This window comes from Parus major, chromosome 3 (genome assembly GCF_001522545.3).
Source record: "Parus major isolate Abel chromosome 3, Parus_major1.1, whole genome shotgun sequence".
NCBI classification, from domain to species: Eukaryota; Metazoa; Chordata; class Aves; order Passeriformes; family Paridae; genus Parus; species Parus major.
This window is the reverse complement of record NC_031770.1, coordinates 26665388-26684426: the sequence shown is the minus strand read 5'-3', so window position 1 is coordinate 26684426 and position 19039 is coordinate 26665388. Positions and strand designations below refer to the sequence as shown.

The 19039-nt window shown below is 40.2% G+C and overlaps 1 protein-coding gene across 7 annotated transcripts in view; it reads right to left on the bottom strand.

Annotated features, from left to right (window-relative positions):
- The window catches only part of SOCS5 (suppressor of cytokine signaling 5), an 82244-nt gene extending 63822 nt beyond the window's left edge, over positions 1–18422 (bottom strand). For 2 of the 7 annotated variants that reach the window (XR_004496806.1, XR_001520355.3), the window contains exon 1: positions 18005–18131. The gene's annotated coding sequence lies outside the window, so the exon portion shown is untranslated. Of the gene's footprint in view, positions 1–18004; positions 18132–18309 lie in introns of those variants that run through there. The other 5 variants (XR_001520366.3, XM_015621353.3, XM_015621349.3 and 2 more) reach the window with 5 other exon arrangements.
- Positions 18423–19039: the final 617 nt, after the last annotated feature.

The window sequence follows — 19039 nt, the reverse complement described above, 5'->3', positions numbered from 1 at the left end:
ACAAAAAAAAAAATTGTTTCTCTGCCTGACAGCAAAAGATCCAGCCCTTTGCAACAGCTGCTCTCCATCTGTATTCAAAGACTACTAATGAGTAAATCTAGAGGATCTCTTGGTCTCTACTCATGAGCTTCATGACTCAGTTTTTTAAAAAAACAACAAACAAAACCAAACAAAAATACCCAACCAAAAAAACCCACCCCAAAACCAAACCAAGACAAATAAACAAAAAAACCCCACCCACACCACATTTTCCTTGCGCCATGCAAGGAATGCCCATGATTCAAAACACAGGATTAAGATGTACCATAAAAGCTTCAAGTCATAATATCTAACCCTTCACATAGTCAGAAATATAGGACTACGACTATATGCACAAGATATACATTACAGAGAGTGAACAATCACTGGTAAGAAAATCAGTTCTTTCCTCTTTAAAGCATCAATTGCTTCAGTCCATTACAACTTAGATTGCTAACTAGATTATTACACCACTATCTTATCTTCAAGGAGCTAGAGTCCATTGTACAGTAAGATGAAACAGGATAGGAAGATTGTCAATATGTGGCTACATTCTTCTTCTTGGTTTTACATAAAGCAATCAGTTAAATAAAAACTACTTGAATGAAATGCTTATTCTATAAAAGAAGCACCTGTGCATGTTATGTGAGCCCCCACAGGATGATAATTTTCTAAGAAAAATATATGTATTTGGTTCTAAATTCTTCTGAAAATAAAATACATAAATGCTTTCTGTTTTGAAATCATCTATCCAATCCAAAAGCTGAGTTCAGTTATCACTAAAGGATTGTTGCAGCAAGACCCTAGCCATGAATTACTAATCCACTGGCTAGCTAATGGGCATTCTTGTTGGAAAGGATGAAAATTTAACAGAAAAGTTTTACAGATATGAATGCTTAGCAGAAGGTTCTCTAGAAATGAAAGCAAGCTTTGATATATAAAAGATGTTTTTAGGGCCAGTTGTTGCTGGAAAAGCTGAGAGGACAAAGGTTTAGTTGAGTTGGAAAGTTTAGAACAAAGGTTTAGTCAAGTTGGAAGGAGGTTTTATGGCTAAGGTCCAACAAGTTAAATGGTCTTCAAACAAGGCATATTTTCTACCAAGTAAAAAAGCATAGGCAGACAGAAAGATGTTTTTTACCATGGCAAGAAGAATTTTCCACTGCAAAGTAAGTTTCAAATTTAACATGTAACTACTAACTCAGATGACTGGTTAATCACCAACACAGTATGGTAATTTTAGCAGTTTTGATAGGTTATATGTAAATGTAAAGGTATTGTGTGCGATGCTGATTGGCTGTTACGTATTAAGATGCTCAGCAAAGAAAAATATATATGCATTGTAACCACAACTGAAGGGGGCTTCAGGACACATGGCTTGCCTATAGTCAGCAGATGTAGGCTGACTCACAACCCCCAATTGCTGAAACTTAGTCTATGGAATAAACAGCATTTTAAAGAAGACTTGTCTGAAGTCCCCATCTCTCCATCAGGGTCTTACACATTCCTATTAATTAATAGGCAAAAAGACAACTCATTAACATGTAATACCACTTGAGTGCCTACACACTAGCTTATTCAGTGTTGGAAAGCCGCTAGGTATCAAGGGCTCCTGTCTGATACGGATGAATATAAGTTACAAGCTGAAGGAACTTCAAGAAGATGCAGCAAAGGAACAGAGTAGAAAAATGAATCTTTATAACACCATTGCCAGCTGCATGATACTAATAAAATCAGTAATACTTTTTTGCCCTATGAATGCAGAGACTCAGTTGTATGAATGGCTTACCCTGCCTGAGCAGTGAGGTTGGACCAGATCATCCACTGCAGATCCTTCCTTCCAACGTTACCTATCGTGGGATTCTGTAATAGCTTCAGAGGCTGCATTTCATGCATGAAGAGTCTGTAGCACCATGGAAAATTGAGCAAACCTAAATCAATTATTACTGAGTGATAAACTCGTCAAAGGGCAACTATTGAAGACTGCAGTTCTTTCTAGGTTGTTTGTCATCAACAGAATTTAGCCATGGAAAGGGCACCGTATGTATGTATTAGTTATCATAGTCCATGATAACTAATCTGCCACTGGTTTGCACCTATTAAAAGGGATATTCTTGCTTCTCTCCCATCCCTTTGCATTAGTTCAAACATTCATCTGACCTCCATTTTCACCATAAGCTAATTGATGGAAGCACAAGACATAAAAACAGCATTTCAATGAGGAAAAAGAAACTAGAAGAGAAAAGTGATAGCATGAAGGCAGAAGAATCTCCAGTGCTATGCAAAGAGATGAAGGGAAAAGAACCATGTCAACCAGTAGCAGTGAGTGGGCTATTAATACTGGTTTACCCATTTCTGTGATACCTACTCCTTAATGTTGACCCAGATTCTCCTTATAACCTGAAACATGTTTTATTAAATGAAAGATCAAATCAAAGTCTTAATTGTAAAGCAAGAACTAAAATTTAGCTTCTAGAATTTTCACTCATCTAGAAAAGCACTGTACTCTTCAAAAGATCAAGAACTGCAACACTGTAACAGGGAAAACTGTTAATACAGAAGTACAAGAAATATTCATCTTTATTTTTAAAAAAAAGATGGTTCAACTGCTACTTAAAACACCAGACATTTTCTGGTTTTTTTTATAAAGCAGGGGAACATATCAAGAGCACTGGAACAACCTGTTCAGGAAGCTGTGTGATCTGTAAGTATCCTCCATGATGAAAAGGAATTTGATTCTTGATGTTAATAATTTTTAAAAAATTGTCATTATGAGACATGGCAGTTTCCACATCTAGCTACTGTCATGCAGTGGCCACGAATTCCTGAAGAAAAACATGCATGGTGATCACAACAATGAGAATTCCAAACTCTAGATTCAAAAATAGATGAAAATTAAGACTTTTGCTTAAGATACTCATGATCAGTCACAGTTTAAGCACCCTTCAAACCATTATATAAAGTTATTATATATAACTAAAACCAGCTGTGCAAGTTCAGAGATGTCAATCTCTTCTGCTACAGATTGGAAGGAGTCTGCCACTTAGGTGGGGAGAGGGAGGGAGGGAAAACCCCAGAACACTGCCTAATGTTTGACTGTACACAAGGCTACAAAATTCTGATAGTACTGGCACAAGTGGCACACAGACATACAAAATTAACTTGTAGGTAACTTAAAATCTGTCATGATTTGAAGAAAAATTATTTATCTTCATAAGAGTTCTGATGAGCAGCCAGACTGGAACATTCTTTCAGCAAAATCTGTTTGCTTCTATACTGAATGAACACGGAAAAGAAACACCCAATTCAGCAGGTACCAACTTCCTGAGAAGTTCATGCTGCCACAGTGGGTTCTGCTGCTGGTTCAGAGAAAAGACAGCAATGAAACTCAGAGAAGAGTTCCCACACACAGCTGCAAGGTATACATAATTGAGACAGATTTTGCTACAGGGAAATACATTTTTAAAAATAAACTTTCAGCTGTACTGTGTCAACAGGTTAGGCTATCTTTCCTAAAGTTTAAACTAGCCACCTTAAAAATAGCAAAGAAAGTTAGTCTACTTGGTAGCCCCTAAGTCTTTTCACAATAAGAAGGACATGCTTCTGAAAATATTTATTTTTATTTTTCTTTTTAAAAAATTATCACCTAATGCTTCACATCGTCAGACACATTCAATTGCTTTCTGCAGCTTTCTGATTTGGTCAGAATTTCATAGGCTGGGTAGCTACCTAAAATAGTTCTTCAAAGTCTAAGTCGTAGAAAAAAACGTCAAAACAGTTACATTTTGGCCATCTTTAAAAAGCCACCTCCTCATTTTATAAATTCAGGAAATGCAGCCTTGGTGTGGAGTATCTTCTGCTATCCTTAGAAAAGTTCAGACAAACTTGGTCCAGTTTGGAACTCCTAAAGAAAAATACCTTTAGATTCATTGTCCCAGTAATCTTTTATCTGTGAAAGTCTCTGAAGAATCACATTGAGCTTTTTTTGGCTGTCACAGCAATTACTCCTGACCAAATGCATATACCCTGCTTGTGGGAAGTGACTGAGCACCCTCCCTACAACCACAGTTACACGAGTGTGATGAGTGACATCCCTGTTATGCTAAGTAACAAAGGTATTCAGATATAGAAGAAGCCAAGCTTTAGCCTAGTATGGATACCTCAACTTCTGAGTCTTAACACAGTCAAAGTCACAGTCAAAATACCGGTGTTGGTAGGAGTCTGGAAATATTGCAGAGCTGACAGGACAGGAAAGGAGAAGGAACAAGAAGGAACTTGCATGATTCTGGGGCTGACTCCTGTCAGGGCTGTCTCAGAGATTTCCCAGCTGGCTTTGTGCCACAGGACCCCCTTCAATCCTCTAATTAACTTGGGACAATTCTGGCTTCCATTCTATGCAAAGCTTATTGCATCCCAGAAATGTACTTGAAAGAAAAATCCTGCTGAGCATACAGAATGCACACAGTCTTGAGGGTACCCCACAAAAACCCAAACAAAACAAAACACTGCCATGTCCAGATCAGAAATTTTCAAGAAGAGAATTGGCTCAATTTAGGCAGATTTTCATGTAAAATTATAACCATACTGCTCAGCCAGAGGCTACCCACTGACAAATTTAATGTAGTTGTTCCAGTTCAGAGGTGCACAACAATATTTCAAAGTAGATACTGACATTATAAAGTAGCACAATTATTCCAATTCTGTTTCTGAAAACAAATGAATTTTGGCAAAAAGCTTTAAACAAAATTAAACTCAAGGTGAAGAAAAGCCCTAAAGTATTTTGGTCCAGAAGATCAGAGATCAGGAAACTTATAAATGATTGAATATACCATCTCTTAAATTTTTTCCAACACTTCCTATTATCTATAGAAGAAACAGATGAAGGCAGAACCACTGGGAACAACTTGTGTGAACTTCCATTTTCACATAAGCAGAAATGCTCTTTGTACACAGAAGTTTACAGCTGCATAACAAAATAGGATGCTTTGTCAATGAAACAAAATCAAACTGTTCAAATTGTACATTCTGACTTTGCAAATTCCTGGGTGAGTGGCTAGACACACTCAAGAGTTTTCCATGTGATGACCAATGTCAGGTTCAGTGAAATGACAACACAAGATGAAGTCAGCAAACACAAATAGAATATAATAATATTTTCCTTCCTAAAAATTCCAATTGTTTGTTTACTCATTGAGATCAGGTAACATTAGCACTCTATGCCATCTTGTTTTCTCCAGAAAAAATCTGAAGGTAAGTCAGAGTGACCTTTGCAAGCCTCAGAGACAGATTCAACTACAAGACTTAACAGCCCTGATCTCATACAATAGCATACTCCATTCCTAAGAGAGCAACAAGAAAATGAAGCAACATCAGCATACACAAAGACAATATTCTCTTAACACTGAAAATAGAGGACTTTTAGGCCTACTGTAAGCAAGAACTAAAATCCATAAGGACAAGATAAGACCCCACTAGTAGTTTAAATTCGCCAATTCTCATTTCCTGGCCAATGCACCAAATAATGTGGTGGTTTTACCTCTAGTTAAAATCACCAGAATATTTATTCATTTCTTGTTGTGAGATGTGGATTAGAAGGGCAAAACAGGCTTAAAACTTAAAAGGAATAAAGAAAGTTTATTAATAAAATTACAAGAATAAGAAACCAGAATAAAACCTCCAGAAACCTTTTCTCCCCACACCAAACCTTTTTCCTTTCCCAACTGACAATAGAGAGACAAAACCTGGGGTGTTAAAGCAGTACCAACTATACAATAGTCTTTTCATTCCTCTCTGTAGGGAGAGTTTTCTCTTGTCATTCCATGGAGAGCTCTCCACAAGAAAATAGTTTCTCATGGCTTTTCACTCCCATGACTGGCAGCCACCCGGAAGAAAATCTGCCATCATGCCTTCCTCTCATTTTCACACCACCCTGAGGTGTGTTCATGGGCCATGAACTCAAAGGGTATTTTTTCATGGATGAGTTATTCAAAGGCAAAGGTTCTCTTCATCTGTTTCTGTGATCATCTCTGGGAGCAGAGGTTTTCTTCTTTTTTCCCTGGGGGCAAAGAGTCTTCATCAGCTCTCATCTCTCCCTGTGTTCAAGCATCTCAGCATCTCATGGGATCACAGCTACTCCAACATCTGCTTGGCTTCATCAGTGGATACTTTTGCCCAGGTCTACAGTTTGAAATACTTCATTCTCCCCAATACTCTTTCATGAATTAACAATTTTTTCAGAACATTATTGTACATCTCCATGGTCTTACTAAAAGAATATTTCAGCTTATTAAAGCTCCTCCTCATTCTCCTTCCATCTGAGGCTTGACTCCTTACTTTACTGACTTTGATGTTTTATGTTGTCTTTTTACATGTTGATCACTCCTACTTTGCTCTCTCTGGAGAGGGGATTAAGTCTGCAAGTCCCATCTGTGTAGTGAAAGAGTTAAATCTGGCCCAACCCACGCAGGTATTTATGGTGTTGGATTTCAGGTGTCTCTCTCAGCCTAAAGCAGACAGGGATAGTCCTTGGCCTGGGCCATGGCGGGTGGCAGGGTGAGAGGGTATTGGTGAGATGACAGCAGCCATGACCAGGCCCAGCCTAGGGCCGAGGGCCCCCCTGGGAAGGGCTTCAGCCACTCTGCTGGAGTGCGACCCAGAGGGTTTCCCAGGAGGGGCTGCAGCAGTGCCCAGCCTGGGGCCAGGGGATCCCCTCAGTCTCCATCCCCCACCTGGGAGCTGCTGGAGTCCGGCTCAGCCTCCCCCGCCCCCAGGCTGCACAGGCCATGGGGGAGTGGGGCCAGACACACTAGAGCTTCGATACTTTTCAACCTGGAAATAAAAAGACAAGAAGTTCCTGGGCTTGAGTTTAAAAGGCGGCACTCACAAAGGTGATCTTACTTTACAGTGGTCCAAAATGCTGTCAGTTCTCAAAACTGGCTAGCTATTGGCCTGATCTCAAGCAGAGAAGAAACTCCCAGCAGCCTCTCTCAGATAAATCACTTCCATGGCTATTTCCCACTTTTTTCCTAAATGCCAAACTACCACACCCATCAGAGTGTGAAGAGGGAACAACCCCACCTCAACTGTAAGACTTAAATATGACCAGGAGAGCTTTTTCTTCACTCTTACAAGCAGTCCTCGACATTCTATTGAAATTCAAACCATATATAAATAAAACCAGAAACAGTCATAGCCATTAACTCTTTACATCCAGTTACCACTGTTCAACTCCCACTATGGGCAATTGTAAGCTATTTGAACATCATAACATGAGCATGACATATACACAGCTTAAATGGAAATACCTTTGAACACTGCTGCACTTGGTACAAAGTTCCCTTTTACCAGGCTTTTGTTGTTGGAGCTTTTTCTTTCAGCTTGTTTGCTCTGTAGAATAGAGTATTTCTGCTGAGAGGGACCCACAATAATCACCTGGTCCAACTGCCTGACCAATTCCAGGCTGACCAAGTTAAAGCATGTTTTAAGGGCAATGTCCAAACACCTCTGAAATACTGACAGGCTTAGGGCATCGACCACCTCCCTAGGATGCCTGTTCCAGTGTTTGAAGAAAAGCTTCCCAATGTTCAGTCTGAACTTGCCCTGGAACAGCTTTGAATCATTCCCACACATCCCATCTCTGGATCTCAGGGAGAAAAACTCAGCACCTCCCTCTCCCCTTCCTCAGGGAGCTGTAGAGAGCAATGAGGTCTTGGTCAGCCTCCCTTTCTCCAAACCAGACAAGCCCAAAGCCCTTGGCTGTTCCTCACAGGACACTGCTTCCAGGCCTTGCACCAGCTTTGTTGCCTGCCTCTGGATACAAGAAAACTTAACATATTCCCACAACAGATTTCCATGGTCATATGTCCTTTCTACCTGATGAGAAGGGAGAAAGATGCAAAAGCAGAAATAATTATTTTACCATGCTGGCACTGTGTTACAGCCCAGGGATCGCACACAAGTTTGGCACCACAGCACCTGTGGCTGTGCTGCTGTTGACACACTACCAGCTTCAGCTCAGCAGGGATGACACAGAACTCCGCTTCCCTCACTTCACAATATATTCCTTTGCTGCTGCTCCTCACCAAGGAGGCTCAAGTCTGTATATTCTTTCTGTCTGCTCCCACACAAAAAGCAGTGCATGAATACACAGTCTACCCCTACCTACTTGACTCCTGCATACATAGGACAGGTATGTTTGTGCCAAGTCTTTTGAGTAGCAACTTTCTACACATATGTATTTGAGCCCCAGGCTCAGCTCCTGCATATAGGCACCACTTTCCCCTTAGAGCTAAATACATGGTTCAACTCCAAAATTAGTAAAAAGACAAAATATACATGCAAGGCTAAATGAGTAGGAAAAAAAGATTAGTAGCAATGGATTCACTTAAAGGATTTGTAAACAGTGCTATACTGGTAGGTCCACCTACTAAGATTTTGTAACAGAGAGTAAACTTTTTATATTGACATTCTTTTCCAGATTTGGCTTTCATCACTGTCCCAAATCAAAGATCAGAATATTTTCATACATAGCTGTATCTGTAACACCACAACTCCTAAATACAAATCAAAAGGATTTCCAACAGCAAAGACCAAGACTATTTTTCCATGCTAACAACAAACTCCTCTGTTTGCAAAATGCTTCCCTTTGGATCACTCCTTATAGCAATACTATAACGTTTTTATAAAAGAAAAGTGCATCTTGGGCATTAGGAAAACTTAAAGTGATTCATGAAACCACAGAACTAAACATTCTTCTGAACAGAGGCATCAGCTGAGTACTCTCAGTTGCTATTGAATGACTAAAGTACGTCATATGGCTGCCTCAGAGCAGCACTGTTGCCTGACACTAAAGGAAGGTACATAAGCAAGGAAAAAGAGAAGTAGTTATGTTAGGTATGTAATCCATGATGTCAGCATACTCTTAAATGAACAACTGCTAATTTACTGTCCTCTCTGAATTCACAATAACTTGAAAAAAGACAGGGTACCATACTTTAGAGATGACGACCTTACTGTTGACAGGAAGCCTGGTAGCAGCAGGTTTTAAAAATTTCTCAAAATCAATTTGCCTGTAAGAGTGAAAACTAAAAAACTTGCAGAGAATTGCTATCTATTTTACAGGAAAGCTGTACTCCAGTAATTTTCTCACTAAATTAAATCAGTTTTATGCTTCCTTGGGCAACAGCTAACACTACATCTACAAATTACCTAGATAAAAGAGTTCTGCAAACATTACTAGCACCTACTCCTATATTAGCCTTTGGCAGAAATAAGTTTTGGACTCATTTTCATGTTCAATTAATCCACAGTCACATTCTTCATAAAAAGACCTCTGGAAAACTCAACTTGCTGGAAACAGTAATTCTAATTACTGACCCTCTTCAAGTCAGCTAAAATTAAATTGCAAAGTAGATTTTCTGGCATTGAAGCTATAACTTAATAGTACGAAGAAAAGGAAGTCTATGAGTAAAAGAAGAAACCAAGTCCAGCATTTTTGAGAACCCAGAAAATGAGATACAAGCGGTGAGTTTACAGGGAAAAACTGAGAATGGACCCTGAACATTCTCCTTCTGGATTTGTACTGCATAACAAAAAGGGCAAAATTTCTGCTTTGCTCATCCTTGCAGTATCAAATTTTGTCCAAAAAAGCATTATTATTAAAAAGGAGAAATATGACTTTATGAAATTTCATAATAAAGAACATATAATAAACTGTAACTGTATGGCATTTTATCTCCTTACATAACATTATTCTCTTTTCTCTACAGTTTTCAGGTTTGTTTTACATAGTGCTCTCTGCAATTATGAACAAAGTAAAACCAAAAATCAGTGTCTCTATTTCCCAGAGAAACAGAAAACACCACTGCAGGTGTCCCATTAGAAAACTTGTGTGAAATTGCACATGCCACTGTGAATGAAACTGTCAAATCAAGATTCTTTTCACTTATTACAGGCTTTAAAGCAAGTACAAGGATCACACATTCCTCAACCATGCACAGACATACTATTAGTATGCCACATTAACTTTATTAGCATTGAGACAACAGGCTTACCACAGTGCAAAATTGATGAACATTTCATATTTGACTAAAGCTTAAAAAATGTAGAATTCATGGGCTATGTAGACATTCTGCAGGTTTTGCTTCTACTGAATTATTTGCATAACTGAAACAACAAAAAAGTGGTTTCATAATGTGAAAATTTTTGAGCCTATAAGCAAGAACTTCCTGGACTAGAACCAAAATAATTTATATTTTAAAAAAAACATTTACAAAATAAGCTGAAGATTTGCAGTTACTGCTATCTATTGTCATCTATGATACTACAGGAGAATATTTTCTACCCGTATAAACTCTATTGCTGAAAAAGAGCTGTAAAGTTCCTACAGAGCACACTAGCAACAAGGATTTCCATATGTACTTATATATAGGTACGGTCAAAGAGACAACCAATGGTACATTGCTATTTTTTTCCATTCTTAAAATTCTGATCAAAACTAGGTGTGAAAAAAGTTAAACATCAGCCACCAAAAAATACAACAGTGATCATCAATTGTGGAAAAAGGACAAACCAAACAACACACAAAGCAAGAACATTTCAAACTTTCAGGCTGCTTAAGAGTTAGCCTCTAAAAACCAGCTTCTGACCTGAAAGCAAGTATAAGTTCAATCAACAAAAACTCATTTTTTCCTGAATTATACAGAACTACAGAACACAACTTTTTCCAAAACTAGTGCCATACTAAATCTAAGTCCAAACCTTGATGTAAGATACAAAAGGCCTACTACTATTTCAGACACCAGTTGCTCAACTGGTATGGGTCTCGACCTTAAGGCAAACAAAACAAACCTCACTTATTCGGTTCACAACTGCTGGACAAATAGCAAAATAGAAATTTTGTTCAACGCAATGGTCATCAGTCACCCACAAAAGCAACTCTGAGCTATAGATAAGTGCAATTACTTGACAGTTTTGATTAGTCACAATCATTCTGACAAAATCAGTGAAATTCCTTTAACAGACACTTCACTCCTAAAGGAGTTTGAGAGAACAAAACCATGTTCTATGCAGATGGGGACTAACAGTTCTATCAAAAAAAATGCTAAATCCTCTAACAAATGCTTCAGACTCCAAGGAATTCAAGAAAACAAAACCATATCATCTGCACATGAGAACTGATACTGGCAACAGAGACTCTTGAGCCAAAACAGCTTTCTTACTTCTTTAATAAAAATTAAAACTTCTGACTGATTCCCAGATTTTATCTTTTTAGTTCCTGTAAAGGGAAACAGGAGATCATCAGGTCAATCTGAAAGAGTCTGTGTGTTTATTAAAATAAATTTTGCTAGAATACAATTCAATAAAAATAACTCTATAATACAGACTACTGTGCAGATTGACTGAATTTGGAAATAATTTAATTAAGATATGAAAGAACCACAGAAGACCTAAAATAATTTATTTTGGAATTGTCATACTAGAAGACTAATTGCTGAGTTATCTTTCTCATAAAGAACAAGAAATTAATTTTCCTTCTCAAACAGATTAAGTGAATAGGGGTTAAAAAAAAATCAGTATTTCTACAACTTTACCAGTGCACATTATGCTAAGTGTCAAGTATAAAGTCAGATTTTTAAAAAATGACTATTTCAAACATTCTCAACTAAAGAGAACTAGGTTATGGAAAGAAACCAACAATTACAATGTCATAATCCAGATGGGACAGAATATGTTAATGGCCAAACCAGGCTATATGCTAATCATGTCAGCATATACTAGCAGACAACACACTCCTAAAATACAGTAATGGGATGTAACATAGGAATAGCCCTGACCATCACAGGGTACACCTGATAAAAACCTCTCTGGGCAATACATGCTGTTCATCAGAGAATACAAGAACAGGTCAAATATTTTTTAACATAGTCCTGATAGCCTCTCCCAAAGTCAGTAGTCCACTGTTGAGCATTTTTAAACCCAGAAGTAGTACTTTTGCATTCTCCAGGATATACTACACAATTGGTAATTTCAATCTCATAATTTAAATCTAGATTATGACACAGGATCTGTTTTACATCCAGTTCCTGCTGTCAAAGTTCTTGCTTCCATAAATAAGTTTACCAGATCTTAAGAACAACCAATATGAGGAATTGCTTCAGTGGATAAACCACACACATTTTTGAAGATAAAGCTGGTTTGATACTGAAACTTTAAATCTGATCTATATCCCAATCTACCATAATTGTGCAATCTGCATTAAGGTCTCAGTGTACTATGAACAAATAAAATCAAAGCAAAAATCAAAGATCAGGTTTGTTGCCAAAGTTTTAAATCATGTCAAATGTCCAAATGAATTAAACTGCTGGCAAGAACCTGTCAAAATACCCAGTGATATCTTGGCAGCAGAAACTTCACCCACTGGATTCAAAAGACAAAAAGACATTTCAAAAGACAATTTCTTACATTAAGAGTGTGGCTGGATGAGACAGACTTAAGAGAGAACAAGTTGCTGCAGTCTGAAGGGACAACATACCAATATCACCCTTCTGTACAACCATGTCCTTCCACACACCCCAGAGCTGGTCTCCCTTAGCCCACTACCAACTAACCCAGAGGAAAAAAAAAATTAGAACAGTGAATTAAATGAACCAGTTGAATAAAAACAGAGAAACTGTGTCAGAGAATCTGGGAACTCCAAGTATGTAATAACACAAGCAGAATTTAAGACACATCAAACAGAAGCTTTATTAACCATGATCATAGTGAGAGAACATTAAGAATGTCTTTCCTGGTTCCCTGACAAGTGATTACAGAGACCCAAACCACACATTGTTTCAGAAAAAGGCAAGGAAAAACAGGCATATCAATGTTAACAAAGTCAGGTACCCTCCTCTGGGAGGAATGGACTCCCTAAGTCTGTTGCTAAATAACCATAATTCTAATGAGGATTCAGGCAGTAAATAACTTGAGAATATGGAGATGGCTTGTGGTGGAGCCTACAGGGATGGCCTGGTATTACCCTATCTGAGATGCAAAGTTGGAAACAATCAGACTGCTAGCTTTTGATTGAAAGGAATGTTCTTTGAGTAAAGATAACCCCTTATCCAGACCTCTCAATCTTAACTGTTAATAATTTTACCACCACAACTCTTTGATAGCTTAAAAATACATTGTTCTTTCTCCTTTCAAGCCCCAAGTAAGACCAACAAATGAGAAATCATATCTGCCAAGTCAAAAACACTGCAAGACACAACTCAATAGAAATTTTAACTTATTGAGCAAATTTAAATTTTTTTTAAAAAATTATTTTGATAAAATTGATGAGTTAATGCAGTAGTGGAATGATTAAAATATCTCCTTCACAGATGCCAAACATAAAAGCTCCCCAAAACCAAAGTTTAGTAATAGGAACTTTTTGCACAAGTAAATCACTCAGTAAATCAAACAGTGCTGCACATGTCTTACTGCAAAAACCAAAAACCCAAGGCACAGAGGGAGAGTATATAGTTTGATATAAAACCAGATGTACCGAAGCAGATGAAATTTTAAGTATCAGAAGTTACAGACATATTGGAGATGGAAGTTTCCTGTTCAAGTTCTTTCAAGAAACAGTCTAATCCATTAAACATGTTCATCCTTAGCTAGGCAAGTTCCATGAAGAAAATGAAGTGAAACTGGCGTAAGTAACCACTACAAGCTACATTTTGTTATTAGATGCTAAAAAGCCTAAGAGACTATCTTGATCAGTTTTTATCACAGTCTTGATCAAGCCTAATTCATTCAGCTGCAGTCATTGAGTCTCTACTAGCCTAACAGGAATATTAGGTAGTAAGTGCCAGACATTTTTTATTCCAGAATTACAATTCTTAATCCTATGATGGACATTTGAGTCTTGAGCAATGAGGCCCAAGTTATCTCATTTGGGAGCCAAGCAGACTGTTGAATTACTATTAGAATTCATTCTGCTGAGGAAGAACAAAAATGTTATCAGATTTAGTATTAAAAAAAGCTATTTTTGATTGCTCCTACTCAACTGCATCACTACTTTACTTCAATTTTTAAGCAATACTTCAAATTTCACCCCTGTAAATGTGCTCCAGTCAGAAAACACTGAAGCACTTATAAACACTGTAAAAGTTTCTTCCTCTAACAAACTGGTGCTCACCATAGGTATTGCAATACAACAGTATCCTAAGGAATGCTCCATGCACCTTCAACAGCAGTGAAAATATTTATTTTAAAAACCTTGAGTTTACACAGAGTAGTTATGTACTGCACTGAAATTGCTCTTACTCTGCTGCAATAGAAAGAAAACCAAATTCCTTACCTCTTTCATTCTTCAACTACTGAAAAGATTCAAACTTTCACAAGAAAGGAGTACTGGTTGAAATACTTCAGTTAATAACCCAGAACATAACTAAGTAGTCTCCAGCTAGCCCTGAAAACACCATATAGGGCTACGTAAAGGAAAATACTTCAAGAATACCTCAAGAAATATTACTTATCTGAGCCAGCCTCCGTCTCCCCCCCCTTCTTATCCCAATATTTCAAAGACAGGCTTTAAATGTTTTGCAGCTGTCCAACACTAAGGCTCAAGAATTCAACAACCACAGCACTGTAAAAACACAGGTTGAAAATCAACTATATTCAGGACCCATGACAGAGTCAGAAGAGGTTCCTGACTGCAAGCTTCTTCAGCAAAACCTGGATAAGGTCCCAAGATCAGATAAACCTGTAAAATTATTCTTTCTTCCTTCCTTCCAGATAATTCTTCAAGTGAGTTCCTACCATATAAACTAATGTAGACTATGCATAACTGTATTGAGTTTTAGCCAACCTCTCTCACAGCCAAAAATATCAACCACCACCACTGCACACATTTTCTTACTGAGATTTTCAGAAGAAAAATCTCAGAGATGATGAGATGAGATTTGCATCTTCTAACTACAAAGTTAGTGAGCCATTTCATATTTCCTGAAACTAAACTACACATTAGATGATTCACCAATTAGTGTATTTATGAAGCTTTAAGAACCAATCAAAATTTCATTTCTGTTGAAAAATTTAACAGAAATGTCCAGCTGTATGCATGGAGAGAACATGTGGGCTCTTCTCCTTTATTTAACTTAACTAACAGCTATGTTAGCTGGTGAAAAATATTCAGTGTGTCGAAGTTAATTTATCAAGCTGACAAAGTATAACGGCTCCAGAAGGTATAGCATACATTTACTAAATTTTAAATACAACATTTTAACTAGATATAGCTCAAAGATTAAAATAAACTGTCCAACAACCAAACCACACAAATACATATCACTCAAGGGCACTTCTTATTTAATGGAGCAATTGCATGCTTGTTTCAAACTAATGCATAGGTCAACATATCAGAAAAGCTGATCATCCTTCAGACTTCAAACCCCATAAATCAAAACATGGGGTTTTTTTAAACTAGGTGGATATCTTTAGAAGACAGAGAACCCTCTGTCAGTACAGTGCAGGCCATAATCAGATGGAAGGGAGGCATTGCATGTTGCTCAACACATCCAAACCTTGTGCCTTTCCAAAGCCTCTAGGCACAAATACCACAAGGTAAAACTAAGTGCTAATTTCCCCCTAGGGTTGAAACTACAAAGCACAGCTCTTGGGGAAACAAGGCAAGGATATCAGCCTAAAGAAGACAGTTATTCAAGAATTACCAATAGATATTCAAGAACTACCATTACTAGAATAGCCAACCTATTCCAATACTTTGGAATAAAAATCAGTTTATGATGGAGTCTTTACATAAAAAATTCATTCATCTGTGAAGTCAGGAATGTACAACTTAGTAAACAAAAAGGTAGCACGTTTATATTTTACTCTTTTTTTCACTATTTGCAGCAATAAATAAAATCACCACTTTAACTAAATTTTAAGAATAGATAAAACTGCTGTATGGAAGTTACACAGAGTAATTTGAATTCATGAAGTATCTATCAAAAATTGGGCTATTTTGCAGGAAGCTATCACAGGACAAGGTGCTTTACAACTATTAACAAAAATCATCACTATTGTTTGATTAGACTAAAATCCATCTCTATACATAATGAATGAGCCCCAAAAATGCACATTATACCATCTTGGGTTATAAGTCCATCACAGAAATATCTAATTTGAAGAACAGTCAGTTATCTCTCTAGAACCTTGCTGCAGAGTAACAGGTTTCACATGTTTCAAAGAAGATTTGAAAAAAACCCTTTCTGCTAGAACACAGTTGATTTCCAATCTCTTCCATTTACTCCTTCTTTCTTAGATGTACCTGCTATCATTAAAAGAGCAATAGAAGAGAAATATATATATTCCTCCAAGGACTAACCCAGACATTTTTCCAATGCTCTCATACATGTGAAGTCATGTCAAGCGACTGCTACGCAACTGTCTGAATTCATTGCTTATTTGTACTGCTAATGCAATCCTGAAAACCAGAGTAGAGGCAGGACCTTTATAGCAACTGGAAAATCAGAACAGATTTTATCAGCTCAGTCCATCAGGTCACAAAATTGCTTTGTTTTCTCTCTTCCTGTATTTTGCTTTGAACTGACAAATAATTTGCCCAAGAAGTATAGCTAATTCATTCTGCCATACTTGGTCACATACAAAAATGTAGAGAACTGAATCTGTTCTGACTGAAATTCAATTGCTAAGGCTATCACTTCAACATGAGGTCCATTTGAGTATCTTGGTTTGCAGACTGACAACTAAATGAAGTAGGAGGCTGCTAACTTGGAAACTTGCCTCCTTTAAAATGTCTCACTGCAGTAAACTCATCAGCTGGGGACATTCAAGGTAACAGGGGTTATGGCCAGGCTGAGAGATGCATGAAATCTCCAGCGGGAGGCCTTTAATGGCACAAACTCACATGATACAAGGCCTTGAGGTGCATGGATCACACCTCAAGATTTCTATGGATGCAACATTCCCAACCACACTGGAATCAGCTTCAGTGAAAAAGCAACTTTGGTTTGTGTGGTATGGCCAGGGATCACAAGTCACAGAATGGGATATGGCACCATATGATGAACAGCATAACATTTGCTGCTTACAATCAGAAACAGTGCAGAAAACTACAACAAGCTTTACAGGAGAGGGAAAAAATAAAAGAGGGGAGCATTCTGTAAGTATTCAGGGAATGGAAACAGACTATTTCACATGTTGGGTTCGTAAGACCACATCACCAGATGATACACAAACCTCATGAAATAAATATTCAGAGACATAAATGTATTCCATGGGATTAAGTTACTGTGATTCAGTCCAAGTACTGAAGTACAAAGTTAACAACAACAGCAGAAATAAATCGTTTTATTGCTCCTAGAATTCCAAGAAACCATTCACAACTTCGAGTCAGATGCCTAAAAAGACCACTTGCAAACTTTTATGAGCGCTCACAAGGGAAGATGGCCTGATGCTTAACGCACCCCGCTCCGCAGAAGAGGTTAATAGGAGGCTGGGTGCCCCGAGGTCTCTTTAGTGGTAATTCTGCCAGGGTGATTTCCATACCGAACAACCGTGCGTGCAAACTCGGACACAGGAGACCGCCGACCAGCCCGCTGCTCCTGCACCAACCCTACGATCACCCCGGGTGGTGACACCGGGCCCCCCCATCCGGCTGGGGCAGGTTCGATCCCCCGCACCCGGGGCTCCGCTGCGAATCCTCAGTGGGGCGGCCGGGACCGAAAATGGAACCGCCCCCCCACCACCACCGCTCCCCGCCTTCCCCGCCCCAGGCGCCCTTTTCCCAGCCGCGGGTACAGCCGAGTCCTCGCCGTCTCTTCCTCCGGCTCCCTCGGGCCGGGACAGAGCGGCAGCTCCCGCCTCCCTCCCGCACGGAGCCGCGGCCTCGGCAGACGGCAGAGGGGCCTATGGCCGCCCGTGGCCGCCGGGGGGCGAGCGGCGCGGGCGGGTCCCGCCCGCTCACCGCGCCCGCGCCCCGACCGGAGGCAGCACCTACCGCTGCGCCGTCCCGGCGGGGGCAGCAGCGCCTCAGCGCCGTCCCGGCGGGGGCAGCGCCCGCAGCATCCCAGCATCCCCGGCCCGGGCCCGCCGCTGGTGCCGCTCCCGGAGCGACCGGACCGAGCCCCCTCCCTCCCTCCGCCCAATGTAAAATAGTTCCCCGGGCCCCGGAGCGGAGACACCGGGAGCGACACCTCGCCGGCCAATGAGAGCTGGCCTGTCCCCCCGAGGCGCCAATGGGAGCGGTGGGCTGGCGGGGGCGGGGCGTCGCCCAGCCAACCGGGCCACGGCGCTCGCACTGACCCGCTAGGCTGTCTCCGGTGGCCTCCATTGACCACCATCTTGGAGTCGGGCGCGATGCCCGCGCCGGGAATGGGCTCGCAGGCCGGCGGCCATCTTGGGTCCGGGCTGAGTCACGTGCGGGGGCGGGCGGCCGGAGGCGACGGGGAAAGGGGCGGCCGAGCGGAGCCCCCGCCCCGCCGGGAGCCGGAATTCCCCGTGACACCCGGCGTCAGAGGCGGAACGGCGGTGGGAAGCTGGCTTTTCCCAGTACTGCTCCTAAGGCGGCCGGATGCTGCGCAGCCTGGGACCGCCCAGGCACTGCGCCTGTAGGGGTCAGGCGGCTCCTTCCACGCTGAAGGGGGCAGCAAAAGCTTACGCGTGGAGACCCTTGGAGACACGTCAGTATTTTTGGGAGTAATGCCCCATTCGAGACAGTTTCTCTCCCTTCCTCCGTATAATGAGGAGCAAATCCATGGCTTGGCCTAAGTGCAGGTGAAGTAACATCCGCTCACGTCGGGCAAAGGAATCGCTCGCTGCTGCACCAGCACAAAAAGACAGCTGGTATTCCAAATAACAGAACGCATCTCATCTTCCTGTATCTGGCAGACCCACTGGAACACTACAGTGCACAGGGTGGACACTTAGATGAGAAAAGATGCATAGATCACGGTCCATGTGTCTACTGGAAGGCAGCAGCCAGCAGAGAATGGCAGAAGCCGGTTCTCTGACATCTTTCTCAGAGACTTTTGAG